Genomic DNA, 4,874 nt, shown 5'->3' with positions numbered 1-4,874 from the left:
CAGTATCGAGTATCGATTCGCAGAGTTGCATTGGGGGGATCGCAAACAGATGCGGAAAAGTTAGGCATCCTGCCTAAACATGCCGGCCCCCCTTACGATACGCAACATCGTTTTCCGCCAAGGACCTCCGCTGAAGCGAGAAAAAAAAATGAATATAAGACTTACGCACCAAACTTATTCTAGATAAGGAGTTCGCGGGTGGCCGGGAATCCTTCCCGACTTGCTCAGCATGCCACTTAAGCTAGGATGAAACGGTAACGGTTATGAACAGACATAAGTGAATATTTCTTGCCATTGAATTATACATAATTCTAAAATATAGAAATTCAGAGCGTAATATATGTATAATCGATGGCCAGTAAGGCTGGACGAAGAGGCCGAGGTCTCCGTTCCAGAATGGCACCATTTTTTTTGTTATTCTTTGTTTTTGTTCAGGATGGAGAGGCCGAGGTCTTCGTTCCAGATTTGCGGTTTTGTTTTTTTTTTTTTGGTTGAACGAAGAGGCAGAGGTCTCCGTTCCAGACTCGAGGGTTTAAGGTTTTTCTGGGCTGGACGAAGAGGCCGAGGTCTCCGTTCCAGCGTCTAACTTGTCGTATCGCTCTCAAGGCATTTTATGGATTTACCGGGGCGAGTGGCCGTGAGGTTGGTTGGGTGAAGCGGAGGTGTTTTATTACAAACGTATATTAGGATAAATAAATTAAGTGCATATGCGAAGCATATTATTAAATACAATTTTTACCAAGCAGAGATGCGTTATTTACGTTCACCTGACATAAATTTGCAGATTGGCGATGCGTTCTCCGCCACGCGTTCTATCTGCACGTACCATTATGCTAAATGTACCATGCAACCCTGTCGTGTATTTATTGGTCAGCGGCTAGCTGGTATGGTGAGTTTGTGGCGTGCGAATATATATATATATATAAATATATGTATTTGCTTGCCTTAAAAAAACTCGGTCACTGGGGCAGTAGCACACTAAGCCAGTAGAAACAGTTGACTTTTTCCAATTTCGGGACTTTGTCGTGTAGGGATTCTTTAATTTCGGGACTCGGATTGTTTTTGTACCGAGCCCTTATAATGACTGTTTGTGATATTTGTTGTTGAAAAACAACAAGTTCTGCACACCCGTGTATAGAATGTGGAATTCCATTGAATTGAAAGAAGCGGTAAATAAATCTAATAATTTTTTTCGCTCTTTTAATTCTTTTTACTACGGCGATTGAAGCATGACGCATGGACAATTGTGGAGGAAAATGGTAAGTTCATTTTAAGATTTGTTCATTTGATATATTCTTTTATTTTAACTTATTAATTCATTTTCCTTTATTTTCAGGTGACTGGTGATGGATGCAGGCGGTTGGCGTGATCCATGGAATTATTGGTTTTGTGTTTCGTTCCCTTTTTTTTGTTTTCTAGGTAACCGACATCGCAAAGGGGTGCTCCAACTGCGGCTTCGGCCGCGCCGGCAGTTGTCACATCTTTGCGATGCCCATTTATGCAGTTATTAATGGATTTTTTTTCTTTTTCTTTGCAGGTTTTGCTATGGGTATAATATGCGGTGCACAAAACTGCATTTTAATCACTATCTCTTTGAAACGCTATCACTGGCAATAAAAATCGTGTGCAAAACAGAGGTAGCAGCGGTTAGTTCCCTTGAAGAAGCAGGATTTCCTGTTTTCCAAGGCATATTGCAACAAGACATATTGGAATTTATGCCTTTTGTTTTTTTTTTTCAAATGTTTTCGCTATTGTTAGAAATACGCGAGGGCAGCGGCGCTATACCCGAGCCATACTGGGCACTTTTTCCTTGTTTGTTGGTGCCAGCTTTGTGGGATCGGCCAGGCAATGCTACGCCACTTGTACGTCTGATAACTGCGTTTATTAGGCCAGGTTCTTCGTAAATCTTAGAACTTGGGAAATTGCACGCTGTCTTAGGCATTTTCCAAAAAATTATTGCCTCAAAATCGAATGATCATGAGGGTTTCTATCTTATGCAAAATTTGCTCGCCTATTATCCCGCCGACCAATTACCACCTAATATGCGCCAGATATTTGCATTGCTTTTTCAACGCCTACCGTTATCAAAGACTACCAAATATGTACGTGGTATTATAGTATTCCTCTGTTACTTCGCCGCTGGGTGCACCAGCTTTGGTAGCATTAATCGACCAAATCCAAGTATTAAAGATGGAATGTTTCTACATAAGACACCTCAGGCCCAAGTTGACATTAAATATCCTGAGGAAATTTGTCAAAAATGTCAACAAGTTGGAGAAATACATAAATAGCACCATCGCATGGCCGAATTAAAAAATTGCTATCAAATTTACGTCAGTCACAATTTCCGGCTTCCTCTAAAGCTCTAGGTCAGGGTGGTAATGTTATGTTAATTTTTGACAGTACTCCAGAGTTGATTGTGCTATTGGACTTAATGAGAATTGCGCAATCCAAAACTAATTTTAAACGGCTAAATTATGTGCAGTATATATTTTTTTTTGTACGACTCGTTCATAAAATTTGTATTAAATGGCGGAATCCTTGCACAAAATTTTCGAAACACTACGCATCATCTTTGATGATGTACTCAAAATGAAGAATGGCTTGGGGGAACGCGAGCGGACTGAGGATTTTGCCGCAAAGCGCAAATATGCTTCGCTGCTATTTGTCTTGATCAAAAAGGTCAATCGCATGATTAAATACAGCCTACGTTCTGGACGAGAAGATCTGCATCGTGAAAAGGTCCGAGTAGATAGTAATCGTTTGCATTTGCAGAATTGACTCTACGAAGTTAATCATTTAAAGCGTGAAATACGCTACTGCCATAAGTTCATTTGTCAAGATGAGGATATAGAATTGCTCCCAAACAATGAAGAAGAAGAATATGACTAATCATTACTGCCCACAGATGCGAAGCCGGCATTGACTGGACATACCAAGCATTTGGCACGCTTAGAAAGTGAATTGAATCTACGTAAACAATCAGCTGCACAGTGCAAAGAATTCCTGAATACCAACCATCAAGTATTTAGGGAAATTGTACTAACGACCGAGAAATTAACATCATTTGCACCAATCTTGCGTACGTTGTTGAAATCTACGCGTCCACTACAAGATGCACTACAAGTACCAATGGATAAGGAATGGAAGTTGCAACAGCTTGTGCAGCCTCAAACGCCAAAATTATGGAGGAATCTATAGTATTGAAGCTACGTTATTTCAAACGTTTAGGGTTTGTAACAGCAGCTGCAGTCCTAAGCTTAAGTGATGTTGAACAAAGTTTTGTTGATGCAGCGCTCACACAAGACGTATTGAAATATTTATGTGACAACGATTTGGGTGATACTATACCCGTGCTTGGCGGTGAAGATGAGTTGAAACATATTAGCATGACACCAACAGAATGTTTGGATCATTTAAGTACGAAGGAATATGGACGTCCCTATCGTTGGCTGCAGTCAATGCGTTGCATAGAAGTCGTTAATAACATCGATAACACATCGCCCACTGTTACAGCCGCGATGCAAGCTGAATCACCAAAGTTACAAAAAATGATACCAGCACTCTTAAAATGCATACAACAATTGTGGAGCTCTCGCTTGAATTTGATTAAACAAATACGTGCGCTGGTTCAAAAGCAAATTGATTTATACTTAAAGGAAGAATGTTTACACGTTCTGCTTGCAGCCTTGTATAATGGACTTCACTTAGCTATGAGGAGTATATTGCATCTGCACCTAACGTCGATTCGGAGCTCGTCAATAGTACTCATCTTTTTTATCGCGCCATTGTTGTACGTGGATAAGCTAAAATGGAATGTCATGTAAGTATAAGTAGTAAATTTCCTGCAGAGAGCCCGCTTTGGTCTATATGCATTTATCGGAATGGGCACAATTTGTGAACAAACATCAACGTTTTTTAATAATATTCGTTTGAGAAAACTTTATTATAGACTTCCTACATGACATTTACTTTGTTCTTATGAATTATAAACTATTGAAATCCTGATTGCTAGGCCCGCTTCGGTGCTGTTGGCCTCGTGCATTTGACCGAGTGCATATGTGCTCTGGGGCAGACCGTGGGTCTGTATTAGGGTTCTGGTATCCTCGCTGGGGGGAGCGAGTGACTTTGGGTTAGATTTTTGGAAATTAAAAAAGATAATGGGCTGAAAGCCTTTAGGTTCTGTGGCAGATCGGTTCGCCCTTTTGTGGTAAGCTTTTCTGATGTCCTCGTTATGAGATAACGAGTGAGTGGTATGGTTTCTGGTGTCCTCGCTCGGGGTGAGAGAGTGAATTTGGGGTTAATGTTGTAAAAAGAAAAGAAAAAATAAGTGTTTTGTGGCAGATGGGGGAACTGCATTAGGGTTGTTGTTGGCCTCGTTTCGGTTAACGAGAGCTGGGTTTGATTTTTTTTAAAAGTAGGGATATGGAGGAACGCAGGGATTGTTAGGAGGAGCTCTTAGCCTTCTAGCAATCCGTCTCTTCCGTTGGAAGAAGGATCAGTTTGACTAAAGGTCATCTGACTTGACCCTTCTCGGTTTTGAGGTCGACTACGCGTACTCGGTCATCTTCGCCGGGGTGCACGTTGACAACTCGACCTAACCTCCACTCGTTGGGAGATAAGTTGTCCTCTTTGAGGACATCGAGATCTCCCACTTTTATATTTGTCTGGGATGCTTCCACTTCACTCGTTTTTGAAGTTCGGATAGATATTCGGTTTTCCATCGCTTGCAGAAAGTGTGATGGAGGGCCTTGAGTTTCTGCCACCGATTGATCATCGAGGCAGGGCTCTCACTAGCATCCGGCTCTGGCGGAGCCAGTAGATGGCTGCCAGTGAGGAAATGACCTGGGGTAAGTGACTCTAGGTCCGTTGGG

At 41.5% G+C, this 4,874-nt stretch overlaps 1 pseudogene; it reads left to right on the top strand.

Moving 5' to 3' along the window:
• Positions 1-2,529: 2,529 nt before the first annotated feature.
• On the top strand, positions 2,530-3,901 carry LOC137241747 (THO complex subunit 5-like; annotated as a pseudogene).
• The last annotated feature ends 973 nt before the right edge of the window (positions 3,902-4,874 follow it).

The sequence above is a fragment of the Eurosta solidaginis genome, chromosome 2 (genome assembly GCF_040869045.1).
Source record: "Eurosta solidaginis isolate ZX-2024a chromosome 2, ASM4086904v1, whole genome shotgun sequence".
NCBI classification, from domain to species: domain Eukaryota; kingdom Metazoa; phylum Arthropoda; class Insecta; order Diptera; family Tephritidae; genus Eurosta; species Eurosta solidaginis.
This window is presented reverse-complemented; position numbering and strand designations above follow the sequence as displayed.